The sequence below is a fragment of the Montipora capricornis genome, chromosome 8, assembly GCF_036669925.1.
Source record: "Montipora capricornis isolate CH-2021 chromosome 8, ASM3666992v2, whole genome shotgun sequence".
NCBI classification, from domain to species: domain Eukaryota; kingdom Metazoa; phylum Cnidaria; class Anthozoa; order Scleractinia; family Acroporidae; genus Montipora; species Montipora capricornis.
The window spans coordinates 7,092,709-7,109,623 of NC_090890.1; the positions used below are offsets into that span (position 1 = coordinate 7,092,709).

General features: G+C 37.8%; 1 protein-coding gene and 1 long non-coding RNA gene across 2 annotated transcripts in view; one reads left to right on the top strand and one right to left on the bottom strand.

The window, feature by feature from the left end:
- The window catches only part of LOC138059330 (3'-5' exoribonuclease HELZ2-like), a 349,076-nt gene that overhangs the window by 236,352 nt on the left and 95,809 nt on the right, over window positions 1–16,915 (bottom strand). The gene's annotated exons all lie outside the window — the stretch shown is intronic.
- The window catches only part of LOC138059338 (uncharacterized), a 6,088-nt gene continuing 4,823 nt past the window's right edge, over window positions 15,651–16,915 (top strand). Inside the window, exon 1 of the long non-coding RNA XR_011134197.1 lies at window positions 15,651–15,882. This is a non-coding gene — a long non-coding RNA (uncharacterized lncRNA). The remainder of the gene's footprint in view (window positions 15,883–16,915) is intronic.

A 16,915-nucleotide genomic window follows, 5' to 3' on the forward strand; every position in this document is an offset into this window, starting at 1 on the left:
GCCATTTTCGACACTTTTGCGAAAAATGTTATTTCTCCTCTAATAGGTCTTTTTTCATGCGGTTTTTTGCATAGCACAAATCTAGGATAGTTTAGCTTTCAATCCATACTAATTAGGCCATCAGGCGACTTGTATTTCCTATTTTTTTAGCCTTCCGAAGTTCGACCAAAAAATCGGCCATTTTTGAAAATTTCCTTTGGTCCCCCCTTTTCTACTTTTCCCAAAATGGCCCTTTTCCACCCTTTTGCGAAAAATGTTATTTCTTCTCTAATAGGTCTTTTTTCATGCGGTTTTTTGCATAGCACAAATCTAGGATAGTTTAGCTTTCAATCCATACTAATTAGGCCATCAGGCGACTTGTATTTCCTATTTTTTTAGCCTTCCGAAGTTCGACCAAAAAATCGGCCATTTTTGAAAATTTTCCTTTGGTCCCCCCTTTGCTACTTTGCCAAAAATGGCCATTTTCGACACTTTTGCGAAAAATGTTATTTCTCCTCTAATAGGTCTTTTTTCATGCGGTTTTTTGCATAGCACAAATCTAGGATAGTTTAGCTTTCAATCCATACTAATTAGGCCATCAGGCGACTTGTATTTCCTATTTTTTTAGCCTTCCGAAGTTCGACCAAAAAATCGGCCATTTTTGAAAATTTTCCTTTGGTCCCCCCTTTGCTACTTTGCCAAAAATGGCCATTTTCGACACTTTTGCGAAAAATGTTATTTCTCCTCTAATAGGTCTTTTTTCATGCGGTTTTTTGCATAGCACAAATCTAGGATAGTTTAGCTTTCAATCCATACTAATTAGGCCATCAGGCGACTTGTATTTCCTATTTTTTTAGCCTTCCGAAGTTCGACCAAAAAATCGGCCATTTTTGAAAATTTTCCTTTGGTCCCCCCTTTGCTACTTTGCCAAAAATGGCCATTTTCGACACTTTTGCGAAAAATGTTATTTCTCCTCTAATAGGTCTTTTTTCATGCGGTTTTTTGCATAGCACAAATCTAGGATAGTTTAGCTTTCAATCCATACTAATTAGGCCATCAGGCGACTTGTATTTCCTATTTTTTTAGCCTTCCGAAGTTCGACCAAAAAATCGGCCATTTTTGAAAATTTTCCTTTGGTCCCCCTTTGCTACTTTGCCAAAAATGGCCATTTTCGACACTTTTGCGAAAAATGTTATTTCTCCTCTAATAGGTCTTTTTTCATGCGGTTTTTTGCATAGCACAAATCTAGGATAGTTTAGCTTTCAATCCATACTAATTAGGCCATCAGGCGACTTGTATTTCCTATTTTTTTAGCCTTCCGAAGTTCGACCAAAAAATCGGCCATTTTTGAAAATTTTCCTTTGGTCCCCCCTTTGCTACTTTGCCAAAAATGGCCATTTTCGACACTTTTGCGAAAAATGTTATTTCTCCTCTAATAGGTCTTTTTTCATGCGGTTTTTTGCATAGCACAAATCTAGGATAGTTTAGCTTTCAATCCATACTAATTAGGCCATCAGGCGACTTGTATTTCCTATTTTTTTAGCCTTCCGAAGTTCGACCAAAAAATCGGCCATTTTTGAAAATTTTCCTTTGGTCCCCCCTTTGCTACTTTGCCAAAAATGGCCATTTTCGACACTTTTGCGAAAAATGTTATTTCTCCTCTAATAGGTCTTTTTTCATGCGGTTTTTTGCATAGCACAAATCTAGGATAGTTTAGCTTTCAATCCATACTAATTAGGCCATCAGGCGACTTGTATTTCCTATTTTTTTAGCCTTCCGAAGTTCGACCAAAAAATCGGCCATTTTTGAAAATTTTCCTTTGGTCCCCCCTTTGCTACTTTGCCAAAAATGGCCATTTTCGACACTTTTGCGAAAAATGTTATTTCTCCTCTAATAGGTCTTTTTTCATGCGGTTTTTTGCATAGCACAAATCTAGGATAGTTTAGCTTTCAATCCATACTAATTAGGCCATCAGGCGACTTGTATTTCCTATTTTTTTAGCCTTCCGAAGTTCGACCAAAAAATCGGCCATTTTTGAAAATTTTCCTTTGGTCCCCCCTTTGCTACTTTGCCAAAAATGGCCATTTTCGACACTTTTGCGAAAAATGTTATTTCTCCTCTAATAGGTCTTTTTTCATGCGGTTTTTTGCATAGCACAAATCTAGGATAGTTTAGCTTTCAATCCATACTAATTAGGCCATCAGGCGACTTGTATTTCCTATTTTTTTAGCCTTCCGAAGTTCGACCAAAAAATCGGCCATTTTTGAAAATTTTCCTTTGCTCCCCCTTTGCTACTTTGCCAAAAATGGCCATTTTCGACACTTTTGCGAAAAATGTTATTTCTCCTCTAATAGGTCTTTTTTCATGCGGTTTTTTGCATAGCACAAATCTAGGATAGTTTAGCTTTCAATCCATACTAATTAGGCCATCAGGCGACTTGTATTTCCTATTTTTTAGCCTTCCGAAGTTCGACCAAAAAATCGGCCATTTTTGAATAATTTCCTTTGGTCCCCCCTTTGCTACTTTGCCAAAAATGGCCATTTTCGACACTTTTGCGAAAAATGTTATTTCTCCTCTAATAGGTCTTTTTTCATGCGGTTTTTTGCATAGCACAAATCTAGGATAGTTTAGCTTTCAATCCATACTAATTAGGCCATCAGGCGACTTGTATTTCCTATTTTTTTAGCCTTCCGAAGTTCGACCAAAAAATCGGCCATTTTTGAAAATTTTCCTTTGGTCCCCCCTTTGCTACTTTGCCAAAAATGGCCATTTTCGACACTTTTGCGAAAAATGTTATTTCTCCTCTAATAGGTCTTTTTTCATGCGGTTTTTTGCATAGCACAAATCTAGGATAGTTTAGCTTTCAATCCATACTAATTAGGCCATCAGGCGACTTGTATTTCCTATTTTTTTAGCCTTCCGAAGTTCGACCAAAAAATCGGCCATTTTTGAAAATTTTCCTTTGGTCCCCCCTTTGCTACTTTGCCAAAAATGGCCATTTTCGACACTTTTGCGAAAAATGTTATTTCTCCTCTAATAGGTCTTTTTTCATGCGGTTTTTTGCATAGCACAAATCTAGGATAGTTTAGCTTTCAATCCATACTAATTAGGCCATCAGGCGACTTGTATTTCCTATTTTTTAGCCTTCCGAAGTTCGACCAAAAAATCGGCCATTTTTGAAAATTTTCCTTTGGTCCCCCCTTTGCTACTTTGCCAAAAATGGCCATTTTCGACACTTTTGCGAAAAATGTTATTTCTCCTCTAATAGGTCTTTTTTCATGCGGTTTTTTGCATAGCACAAATCTAGGATAGTTTAGCTTTCAATCCATACTAATTAGGCCATCAGGCGACTTGTATTTCCTATTTTTTTAGCCTTCCGAAGTTCGACCAAAAAATCGGCCATTTTTGAAAATTTTCCTTTGGTCCCCCCTTTGCTACTTTGCCAAAAATGGCCATTTTCGACACTTTTGCGAAAAATGTTATTTCTCCTCTAATAGGTCTTTTTTCATGCGGTTTTTTGCATAGCACAAATCTAGGATAGTTTAGCTTTCAATCCATACTAATTAGGCCATCAGGCGACTTGTATTTCCTATTTTTTTAGCCTTCCGAAGTTCGACCAAAAAATCGGCCATTTTTGAAAATTTTCCTTTGGTCCCCCCTTTGCTACTTTGCCAAAAATGGCCATTTTCGACACTTTTGCGAAAAATGTTATTTCTCTAATAGGTCTTTTTTCATGCGGTTTTTTGCATAGCACAAATCTAGGATAGTTTAGCTTTCAATCCATACTAATTAGGCCATCAGGCGACTTGTATTTCCTATTTTTTTAGCCTTCCGAAGTTCGACCAAAAAATCGGCCATTTTTGAAAATTTTCCTTTGGTCCCCCCTTTGCTACTTTGCCAAAAATGGCCATTTTCGACACTTTTGCGAAAAATGTTATTTCTCCTCTAATAGGTCTTTTTTCATGCGGTTTTTTGCATAGCACAAATCTAGGATAGTTTAGCTTTCAATCCATACTAATTAGGCCATCAGGCGACTTGTATTTCCTATTTTTTTAGCCTTCCGAAGTTCGACCAAAAAATCGGCCATTTTTGAAAATTTTCCTTTGGTCCCCCCTTTGCTACTTTGCCAAAAATGGCCATTTTCGACACTTTTGCGAAAAATGTTATTTCTCCTCTAATAGGTCTTTTTTCATGCGGTTTTTTGCATAGCACAAATCTAGGATAGTTTAGCTTTCAATCCATACTAATTAGGCCATCAGGCGACTTGTATTTCCTATTTTTTTAGCCTTCCGAAGTTCGACCAAAAAATCGGCCATTTTTGAAAATTTTCCTTTGGTCCCCCCTTTGCTACTTTGCCAAAAATGGCCATTTTCGACACTTTTGCGAAAAATGTTATTTCTCCTCTAATAGGTCTTTTTTCATGCGGTTTTTTGCATAGCACAAATCTAGGATAGTTTAGCTTTCAATCCATACTAATTAGGCCATCAGGCGACTTGTATTTCCTATTTTTTTAGCCTTCCGAAGTTCGACCAAAAAATCGGCCATTTTTGAAAATTTTCCTTTGGTCCCCCCTTTGCTACTTTGCCAAAAATGGCCATTTTCGACACTTTTGCGAAAAATGTTATTTCTCCTCTAATAGGTCTTTTTTCATGCGGTTTTTTGCATAGCACAAATCTAGGATAGTTTAGCTTTCAATCCATACTAATTAGGCCATCAGGCGACTTGTATTTCCTATTTTTTTAGCCTTCCGAAGTTCGACCAAAAAATCGGCCATTTTTGAAACATTTCCTTTGGTCCCCCCTTTGCTACTTTGCCAAAAATGGCCATTTTCGACACTTTTGCGAAAAATGTTATTTCTCCTCTAATAGGTCTTTTTTCATGCGGTTTTTTGCATAGCACAAATCTAGGATAGTTTAGCTTTCAATCCATACTAATTAGGCCATCAGGCGACTTGTATTTCCTATTTTTTAAGCCTTCCGAAGTTCGACCAAAAAATCGGCCATTTTTGAAAATTTTCCTTCGGTCCCCCCTTTGCTACTTTGCCAAAAATGGCCATTTTCGACACTTTTGCGAAAAATGTTATTTCTCCTCTAATAGGTCTTTTTTCATGCGGTTTTTTGCATAGCACAAATCTAGGATAGTTTAGCTTTCAATCCATACTAATTAGGCCATCAGGCGACTTGTATTTCCTATTTTTTTAGCCTTCCGAAGTTCGACCAAAAAATCGGCCATTTTTGAAAATTTTCCTTTGGTCCCCCCTTTGCTACTTTGCCAAAAATGGCCATTTTCGACACTTTTGCGAAAAATGTTATTTCTCCTCTAATAGGTCTTTTTTCATGCGGTTTTTTGCATAGCACAAATCTAGGATAGTTTAGCTTTCAATCCATACTAATTAGGCCATCAGGCGACTTGTATTTCCTATTTTTTAGCCTTCCGAAGTTCGACCAAAAAATCGGCCATTTTTGAAAATTTTCCTTTGGTCCCCCCTTTGCTACTTTGCCAAAAATGGCCATTTTCGACACTTTTGCGAAAAATGTTATTTCTCCTCTAATAGGTCTTTTTTCATGCGGTTTTTTGCATAGCACAAATCTAGGATAGTTTAGCTTTCAATCCATACTAATTAGGCCATCAGGCGACTTGTATTTCCTATTTTTTTAGCCTTCCGAAGTTCGACCAAAAAATCGGCCATTTTTGAAAATTTTCCTTTGGTCCCCCCTTTGCTACTTTGCCAAAAATGGCCATTTTCGACACTTTTGCGAAAAATGTTATTTCTCCTCTAATAGGTCTTTTTTCATGCGGTTTTTTGCATAGCACAAATCTAGGATAGTTTAGCTTTCAATCCATACTAATTAGGCCATCAGGCGACTTGTATTTCCTATTTTTTAGCCTTCCGAAGTTCGACCAAAAAATCGGCCATTTTTGAAAATTTTCCTTTGGTCCCCCCTTTGCTACTTTGCCAAAAATGGCCATTTTCGACACTTTTGCGAAAAATGTTATTTCTCCTCTAATAGGTCTTTTTTCATGCGGTTTTTTGCATAGCACAAATCTAGGATAGTTTAGCTTTCAATCCATACTAATTAGGCCATCAGGCGACTTGTATTTCCTATTTTTTTAGCCTTCCGAAGTTCGACCAAAAAATCGGCCATTTTTGAAAATTTTCCTTTGGTCCCCCCTTTGCTACTTTGCCAAAAATGGCCATTTTCGACACTTTTGCGAAAAATGTTATTTCTCTCTAATAGGTCTTTTTTCATGCGGTTTTTTGCATAGCACAAATCTAGGATAGTTTAGCTTTCAATCCATACTAATTAGGCCATCAGGCGACTTGTATTTCCTATTTTTTTAGCCTTCCGAAGTTCGACCAAAAATCGGCCATTTTTGAAAATTTTCCTTTGGTCCCCCCTTTGCTACTTTGCCAAAAATGGCCATTTTCGACACTTTTGCGAAAAATGTTATTTCTCCTCTAATAGGTCTTTTTTCATGCGGTTTTTTGCATAGCACAAATCTAGGATAGTTTAGCTTTCAATCCATACTAATTAGGCCATCAGGCGACTTGTATTTCCTATTTTTTTAGCCTTCCGAAGTTCGACCAAAAAATCGGCCATTTTTGAAAATTTTCCTTTGGTCCCCCCTTTGCTACTTTGCCAAAAATGGCCATTTTCGACACTTTTGCGAAAAATGTTATTTCTCCTCTAATAGGTCTTTTTTCATGCGGTTTTTTGCATAGCACAAATCTAGGATAGTTTAGCTTTCAATCCATACTAATTAGGCCATCAGGCGACTTGTATTTCCTATTTTTTAGCCTTCCGAAGTTCGACCAAAAAATCGGCCATTTTTGAAAATTTTCCTTTGGTCCCCCCTTTGCTACTTTGCCAAAAATGGCCATTTTCGACACTTTTGCGAAAAATGTTATTTCTCCTCTAATAGGTCTTTTTTCATGCGGTTTTTTGCATAGCACAAATCTAGGATAGTTTAGCTTTCAATCCATACTAATTAGGCCATCAGGCGACTTGTATTTCCTATTTTTTTAGCCTTCCGAAGTTCGACCAAAAAATCGGCCATTTTTGAAAATTTTCCTTTGGTCCCCCCTTTGCTACTTTGCCAAAAATGGCCATTTTCGACACTTTTGCGAAAAATGTTATTTCTCCTCTAATAGGTCTTTTTTCATGCGGTTTTTTGCATAGCACAAATCTAGGATAGTTTAGCTTTCAATCCATACTAATTAGGCCATCAGGCGACTTGTATTTCCTATTTTTTTAGCCTTCCGAAGTTCGACCAAAAAATCGGCCATTTTTGAAAATTTTCCTTTGGTCCCCCCTTTGCTACTTTGCCAAAAATGGCCATTTTCGACACTTTTGCGAAAAATGTTATTTCTCCTCTAATAGGTCTTTTTTCATGCGGTTTTTTGCATAGCACAAATCTAGGATAGTTTAGCTTTCAATCCATACTAATTAGGCCATCAGGCGACTTGTATTTCCTATTTTTTTAGCCTTCCGAAGTTCGACCAAAAAATCGGCCATTTTTGAAAATTTTCCTTTGGTCCCCCCTTTGCTACTTTGCCAAAAATGGCCATTTTCGACACTTTTGCGAAAAATGTTATTTCTCCTCTAATAGGTCTTTTTTCATGCGGTTTTTTGCATAGCACAAATCTAGGATAGTTTAGCTTTCAATCCATACTAATTAGGCCATCAGGCGACTTGTATTTCCTATTTTTTTAGCCTTCCGAAGTTCGACCAAAAAATCGGCCATTTTTGAAAATTTTCCTTTGGTCCCCTTTTGCTACTTTGCCAAAAATGGCCATTTTCGACACTTTTGCGAAAAATGTTATTTCTCCTCTAATAGGTCTTTTTTCATGCGGTTTTTTGCATAGCACAAATCTAGGATAGTTTAGCTTTCAATCCATACTAATTAGGCCATCAGGCGACTTGTATTTCCTATTTTTTTAGCCTTCCGAAGTTCGACCAAAAAATCGGCCATTTTTGAAAATTTTCCTTTGGTCCCCCCTTTGCTACTTTGCCAAAAATGGCCATTTTCGACACTTTTGCGAAAAATGTTATTTCTCCTCTAATAGGTCTTTTTTCATGCGGTTTTTGCATAGCACAAATCTAGGATAGTTTAGCTTTCAATCCATACTAATTAGGCCATCAGGCGACTTGTATTTCCTATTTTTTTAGCCTTCCGAAGTTCGACCAAAAAATCGGCCATTTTTGAAAATTTTCCTTTGGTCCCCCCTTTGCTACTTTGCCAAAAATGGCCATTTTCGACACTTTTGCGAAAAATGTTATTTCTCCTCTAATAGGTCTTTTTTCATGCGGTTTTTTGCATAGCACAAATCTAGGATAGTTTAGCTTTCAATCCATACTAATTAGGCCATCAGGCGACTTGTATTTCCTATTTTTTAGCCTTCCGAAGTTCGACCAAAAAATCGGCCATTTTTGAAAATTTTCCTTTGGTCCCCCCTTTGCTACTTTGCCAAAAATGGCCATTTTCGACACTTTTGCGAAAAATGTTATTTCTCCTCTAATAGGTCTTTTTTCATGCGGTTTTTTGCATAGCACAAATCTAGGATAGTTTAGCTTTCAATCCATACTAATTAGGCCATCAGGCGACTTGTATTTCCTATTTTTTTAGCCGTCCGAAGGTCGATCAAAAAATCGGCCATTTTGGAAAAATTTCCTTGGGTCCCCCCGTTGCTACGGTTGCCAAAAATGGTCCATTTTCGACACTTTTGCGAAAAATGTTATTTCGTTCTACTAGGTCTTTTTTCATGCAGTTTTTTGCATAGCACAAGATCTCCCTAGGATGGATTAGGTTTGAGCTTTCCAATAATAGCTAATTAGGCCATTTCAGGCGACTTGTATTTCCTATTTTTTTAGCCTTTCGCAAGTTCAGCGACCCAAAAAATCGGCGATTTTTGACAATTTTCCTTTGGTCCCCCCTTTGCTACTTTGCCAAAAATGGCCATTTTCGACACTTTTGCGAAAAATGTTATTTCTCCTCTAATAGGTCTTTTTTCATGCGGTTTTTTGCATAGCACAAATCTAGGATAGTTTAGCTTTCAATCCATACTAATTAGGCCATCAGGCGACTTGTATTTCCTATTTTTTTAGCCTTCCGAAGTTCGACCAAAAAATCGGCCATTTTTGAAAAATTTCCTTTGGTCCCCCCTTTGCTACTTTGGCAAAAATGGCCATTTTCGACACTTTTGCGAAAAATGTTATTTCTCCTCTAATAGGTCTTTTTTCATGCGGTTTTTTGCATAGCGCAAATCTAGGATAGTTTAGCTTTCAATCCATACTAATTAGGCCATCAGGCGACTTGTATTTCCTATTTTTTTAGCCTTCCGAAGTTCGACCAAAAAATCGGCCATTTTTGAAAAATTTCCTTTGGTCCCCCCTTTGCTACTTTGCCAAAAATGGCCATTTTCGACACTTTTGCGAAAAATGTTATTTCTCCTCTAATAGGTGTTTTTTCATGCGGTTTTTGGCATAGCACAAATCTAGGATAGTTTAGCTTTCAATCCATACTAATTAGGCCATCAGGCAACTTGTATTTTCTATTTTTTTAGCCTTCCGAAGTTCGACCAAAAATTCGGCCATTTTTGAAAAATGTCCTTTGGTCCCCCCTTTGCTACTTTGCCAAAAATGGCCATTTTCGACACTTTTGCGAAAAATGTTATTTCTCCCCTAATAGGTCTTTTTTCATGCGGTTTTTTGCATAGCACAAATCTAGGATAGTTTAGCTTTCAATCCATACTAATTAGGCCATCAGGCGACTTGTATTTCCTATTTTTTTAGCCTTCCGAAGTTCGAACAAAAAATCGGCCATTTTTGAAAAATTTCCTTTGGTCCCCCCTTTGCTACTTTGCCAAAAATGGCCATTTTCGACACTTTTGCGAAAAATGTTTTTCTCCTCTAATAGGTGTTTTTTCATGCCGTTTTTTGCATAGCACAAATCTAGGATAGTTTAGCTTTCAATCCATACTAATTAGGCCATCAGGCGACTTGTATTTCCTATTTTTTTAGCCTTCCGAAGTTCGACCAAAAAATCAGCCATTTTTGAAAAATTTCCTTTGGTCCCCCCTTTGCTACTTTGCCAAAAATGGCCATTTTCGACACTTTTGCGAAAAATGTATTCCTCCTCTAATAGGTCTTTTTTCATGCTGTTTTTTGCATAGCACAAATCTAGGTTAGTTTAGCTTTCAATCCATACTAATTAGGCTATCAGACGACTTTTATTTCTTATTTTTTTAGCCTTCCGAAGTTCGACCAAAAAATCGGCCATTTTTGAAAAATTTCCTTTGGTCCCCCCTTTGCTACTTTGCGAAAAATGGCCATTTTCGACACTTTTGCGAAAAATGTTATTTCTCCTCTAATAGGTCTTTTTTCATGCGGTTTTTTGCATAGCACAAATCTAGGATAGTTTAGCTTTCAATCCATACTAATTAGGCAATCAGGCGACTTGTATTTCCTATTTTTTTAGCCTTCCGAAGTTCGACTAAAAAATCGGCCATTTTTGAAAAAGTTCCTTTGGTCCCCCCTTTGCTACTTTGCCAAAAATGGCCATTTTCGACACTTTTGCGAAAAATGTTATTTCTCCTCTAATAGGTCTTTTTTCATGCGGTTTTTTGCATAGCACAAATCTAGGATAGTTTAGCTTTCCATCCATACTAATTAGGCCATCAGGCGACTTGTATTTCCTTTTTTTTTAATCTTCCGAAGTTCGACCAAAAAATCGGCCATTTTTGAAAAATTTCCTTTGGTCCCCCCTTTGCTACTTTGCCAAAAATGGCCATTTTCGACACTTTTGCGAAAAATGTTATTTCTCCTCTAATAGGTCTTTTTTCATGCGGTTTTTTGCATAGCACAAATCTAGGATAGTTTAGCTTTCAATCCATACTAATTAGGCCATCAGGCGACTTGTATTTCCTACTTTTTTTAGCCTTCCGAAGTTCGACCCAAAAAATCGGCCATTTTTTGAAAAATGTTCCTTTGGTCCCCCCTTTGCTAACTCTTGCCAAAAATGGCCATTTTCGACCACTTTTTTTGCGAAAAAAATGTTATTTCTTTCTCACTCTAATAGGGTCCTTTTTTCAATGCGGTTATCTTTTGCATAGCGCAAATCTTTAGGGATAGATTAGCTTGTCAATCCATACTAATTAGGCCATCAGGCGACTTGTATTTCACTATTTTTTTTAGCCTTCCGAAGTTGACGACCAAAAAAATCGGCCATTTTTGTAAAATTTTCCTTTGCGTCCCCCCTTTGCGATCTTTGTGCCAAAAATGGCCATTTTCGACACTGGTTTGCGAAAAATGTTATTTCTCCGCTAATAGGTCACTTTTTTCTCATGCGGTTTTTTGCAGAGCGCAAATCTAGGATAGTTTAGCTTTTCAAATCCATACTAATTAGGCCATCGCGCAATGTACTTAGTATTTCCTATTTTTTTAGCCTGCCGAAGTTCGACCCAAAAATCGGCCATTTTTTTGAAAACTTTCCTTTGGTCCCCCCCCTTTGCTACTATTGCGAAAAATGGCCATTTTCCGACATCTTTTGCGAAAAAATGTGTTATTTCTCCTCTAATAGGTCGTTTTTCATGCGGTTTTTGGCACAGCGCAAATCTAGGATAGTTTAGCTAGCTTTCAAGCCATACTAATTAGGCCATCAGGCGACTTGTATGTCCTATTTTCTTAGCCTTCCGAAGTTCGACCCCAAAAATCGGGCCATTTGTTGAAAAATTTCCTGTGGTCCCCCCCCCTTTGCTATCTTGCGAAAAATGGCCATTTTCGACACTTTTGCGAAAAATGTTATTTCTCCTCTAATAGGTCCTTTTTTCATGCATTTTTTTGCATAGCGCAAATCTAGGATAGTTTAGCTTTCAATCCATACTAATTAGTCCATCAGGCGACTTGTATTTCCTATTTTTTAGCCTTCCGAAGTTCGACCCAAAAAATCGGCCATTTTTGTGAAAAATTTTCCTTTGGTCCCCCCTTTTTTGCTACTTTTCGAAAATGGCCATTTTCGAACACTTTTGCGAAAAATGTTATTTCTCCTCTAATAGGTCTTTTTTCATGCGGTTTTTTTGCATACCAAAAATCTAGGATAGTTTAGCTTTCGAATCCATACTAATTAGGCCATCAGTGCGACTTGTATTTCCTATTTTGTTAGCCTTCCGAAGTTGACCGACAAAAAATCGGGCCATTTTTTGAAAAAATTTTTTTCCTTTTTGGTCCCCCCTTTGCTACTTTTGCGAAAATGGCCATGTTCGTCGACACTTTTGGGATGAGTGAAGGGTGGGGTTGGTGGGGGGTGGGGGGTTTTGGGGGGGGGGGGGGGGGGTGGGTGGGGGGTGGGGGGGGGGTTTGGGCGAAAAAAAAAAAAAAAAATGTTTTTATTTCCTCCTCTATATAGGTCTTTTTTCATTCGGTTTTTTGCATAGCGCAAATCTAGAATAGTTTTAGCTTTCAATCCATACTAATTATGCCATCAGGCGACTTGTATTTCCTATTTTTTTAGCCTTCCGAATTTGAGACCCAAAAAATCGGCCAGTTTTTTGAAAAATTTCCTTTGGTCCCCCCTTTGCTACTTTGCGAAAAATGGCCATTTTCGACCCTTTTTGCGAAAAATGTTATTTTCTCCTCTAATATTCTTTTTTCATGCGGTTTTTTGCATAGCGCCAAATCAAGGCCTAGTTTAGCTTTCAATCCATACTAATTAGGCTATCAGGCGACTTGTTTTTCCTATTTTGTTAGCCTTCCGAAGTTCGACCAAAAAATCGGCCATTTTTGAAAATTTTCCTTTGGTCCCCCCTTTGCTACTTTGCCAAAAATGGCCATTTTCGACACTTTTGCGAAAAATGTTATTTCTCCTCTAATAGGTCTTTTTTCATGCGGTTTTTTGCATAGCACAAATCTAGGATAGTTTAGCTTTCAATCCATACTAATTAGGCCATCAGGCGACTTGTATTTCCTATTTTTTTAGCCTTCCGAAGTTCGACCAAAAAATCGGCCATTTTTGAAAATTTTCCTTTGGTCCCCCCTTTGCTACTTTGCCAAAAATGGCCATTTTCGACACTTTTGCGAAAAATGTTATTTCTCCTCTAATAGGTCTTTTTTCATGCGGTTTTTTGCATAGCACAAATCTAGGATAGTTTAGCTTTCAATCCATACTAATTAGGCCATCAGGCGACTTGTATTTCCTATTTTTTTAGCCTTCCGAAGTTCGACCAAAAAATCGGCCATTTTTGAAAATTTTCCTTTGGTCCCCCCTTTGCTACTTTGCCAAAAATGGCCATTTCGACACTTTTGCGAAAAATGTTATTTCTCCTCTAATAGGTCTTTTTTCATGCGGTTTTTTGCATAGCACAAATCTAGGATAGTTTAGCTTTCAATCCATACTAATTAGGCCATCAGGCGACTTGTATTTCCTATTTTTTTAGCCTTCCGAAGTTCGACCAAAAAATCGGCCATTTTTGAAAAGTTTTTTTGGTCCCCCCTTTGCTACTTTGCCAAAAATGGCCATTTTCGACACTTTTGCGAAAAATGTTATTTCTCCTCTAATAGGTCTTTTTTCATGCGGTTTTTTGCATAGCACAAATCTAGGATAGTTTAGCTTTCAATCCATACTAATTAGGCCATCAGGCGACTTGTATTTCCTATTTTTTTAGCCTTCCGAAGTTCGACCAAAAAATCGGCCATTTTTGAAAATTTTCCTTTGGTCCCCCCTTTGCTACTTTGCCAAAAATGGCCATTTTCGACACTTTTGCGAAAAATGTTATTTCTCCTCTAATAGGTCTTTTTTCATGCGGTTTTTTGCATAGCACAAATCTAGGATAGTTTAGCTTTCAATCCATACTAATTAGGCCATCAGGCGACTTGTATTTCCTATTTTTTTAGCCTTCCGAAGTTCGACCAAAAATCGGCCATTTTTGAAAATTTTCCTTTGGTCCCCCCTTTGCTACTTTGCCAAAAATGGCCATTTTCGACACTTTTGCGAAAAATGTTATTTCTCCTCTAATAGGTCTTTTTTCATGCGGTTTTTTGCATAGCACAAATCTAGGATAGTTTAGCTTTCAATCCATACTAATTAGGCCATCAGGCGACTTGTATTTCCTATTTTTTTAGCCTTCCGAAGTTCGACCAAAAAATCGGCCATTTTTGAAAATTTTCCTTTGGTCCCCCCTTTGCTACTTTGCCAAAAATGGCCATTTTCGACACTTTTGCGAAAAATGTTATTTCTCCTCTAATAGGTCTTTTTTCATGCGGTTTTTTGCATAGCACAAATCTAGGATAGTTTAGCTTTCAATCCATACTAATTAGGCCATCAGGCGACTTGTATTTCCTATTTTTTTAGCCTTCCGAAGTTCGACCAAAAAATCGGCCATTTTTGAAAATTTTCCTTTGGTCCCCCCTTTGCTACTTTGCCAAAAATGGCCATTTTCGACACTTTTGCGAAAAATGTTATTTCTCCTCTAATAGGTCTTTTTTCATGCGGTTTTTTGCATAGCACAAATCTAGGATAGTTTAGCTTTCAATCCATACTAATTAGGCCATCAGGCGACTTGTATTTCCTATTTTTTTAGCCTTCCGAAGTTCGACCAAAAATCGGCCATTTTTGAAAATTTTCCTTTGGTCCCCCCTTTGCTACTTTGCCAAAATGGCCATTTTCGACACTTTTGCGAAAAATGTTATTTCTCCTCTAATAGGTCTTTTTTCATGCGGTTTTTTGCATAGCACAAATCTAGGATAGTTTAGCTTTCAATCCATACTAATTAGGCCATCAGGCGACTTGTATTTCCTATTTTTTTAGCCTTCCGAAGTTCGACCAAAAAATCGGCCATTTTTGAAAATTTTCCTTTGGTCCCCCCTTTGCTACTTTGCCAAAAATGGCCATTTTCGACACTTTTGCGAAAAATGTTATTTCTCCTCTAATAGGTCTTTTTTCATGCGGTTTTTTGCATAGCACAAATCTAGGATAGTTTAGCTTTCAATCCATACTAATTAGGCCATCAGGCGACTTGTATTTCCTATTTTTTTAGCCTTCCGAAGTTCGACCAAAAAATCGGCCATTTTTGAAAATTTTCCTTTGGTCCCCCCTTTGCTACTTTGCCAAAAATGGCCATTTTCGACACTTTTGCGAAAAATGTTATTTCTCTCTAATAGGTCTTTTTTCATGCGGTTTTTTGCATAGCACAAATCTAGGATAGTTTAGCTTTCAATCCATACTAATTAGGCCATCAGGCGACTTGTATTTCCTATTTTTTTAGCCTTCCGAAGTTCGACCAAAAAATCGGCCATTTTTGAAAATTTTCCTTTGGTCCCCCCTTTGCTACTTTGCCAAAAATGGCCATTTTCGACACTTTTGCGAAAAATGTTATTTCTCCTCTAATAGGTCTTTTTTCATGCGGTTTTTTGCATAGCACAAATCTAGGATAGTTTAGCTTTCAATCCATACTAATTAGGCCATCAGGCGACTTGTATTTCCTATTTTTTTTAGCCTTCCGAAGTTCGACCAAAAAATCGGCCATTTTTAAATCGCCCGACTTTTCTCCATGGCTTTGACTGCATGGACACATCGCCCGCCATTTTCCAACTGCAGAGAATCATTTGGTGGTCCGTATTGGGGGTCCGTAGGGGTAGTCCGTGGACCGGTCCATGAGGCAGTCCGTGGACCGAGTCCGTAGAGGAGTCCATGGACCTGGGGTCAGTGTTTTTTACACTGACCGCGGTTGGGAAGAAATTCTGCTGTTAGTTTTTTCCTCAACCATGCATTGAATGTTGAATGATATGTTCGATCATTCAGAAAACCCATTATTCATGTAGTACTTTTAGCTTATATGACGCTGATGGAAAAGATTTAACAAAGGCTTTACGATGAGAAAATGAAGAATTATAGCCATTATTCATCAAGGTATGTGTAGTTCCTGTTTTTTAAAGTAAAGAACGGTCGTGGACGGATCGCGGATGGAAGTAAAATGTTTTTCGATCGTGCGGTAACCACCCTGCGAGCAGAGCCTCCTTTTGTCTTTTTCTTTACTGAGGAGAAAAGAACGCCAAAATCGAGCAAGCAAAAGAAAGCCTCTGCTTGCAGGGTGGCGGTAACGTGCTTTGTAATTCGATAGATCGTTGTAAAATTGATTCTTTCCGACTGTTTACAGCCTGATTCAGGCTGTCTGTAGGCCTCAAAATTTCGTCAATAGCAAATCGAACGTATCGTAGGTAATTCAATCGCCGCTTGGGCGACATTTAGGCCTGAATGTTTTCAATGTTAATGCCTTAAATTCTTAAGGCTTTGAAGCCTTAAGAATTTAAGTTATTTAAAGCTTGGTTTTAAGGTTACTGTAAGGTTTCATAAGGCTCTGTTCAAGCTTCGCTAGTAAGGTTGCTTTCAGGTCTGATCTGGCCCTATTCATGTTTCAAAATTACTAAAGGTCTGATATTTTCGTACGGGCAGACAGCTGAGACAGCGACCCGACTATGTAACATCCTAACATCCCTGTAACATCCTAACAGCCACAATACAGAGCGCTGCTCAACTGACTTTTTATCCTGTATTCGAACACAGGTGACTGTACACTGTACATGTACCTGTGCAATGACCAGTTAGATGATAAGGGAATTGCATACGTGCCAACTCTCCCGGATTATCCGGGAGTCTCCCGGATATGGAACGAATCTCCCGGTCTCCCGTATGGGTCATTAAATCTCCCGGATAAAAACGACTCTGAACCCTTTACAGACGTTTCTCCATTCTAGACTCAAATTGCATCCCCAAGTTTAAAAAAAAATCGATATTTTCAAACTCGTTTCATTGTTTCTTAATGCACTTTTTCATCTCAGAGTTTCAAACACACGTTAATAGAACTAAACAAAATGACTTCCTTTAGCTATCATAGCCATATAACCGATTGTTTGATTGGATCTCCGATTAACCAATAAAAATT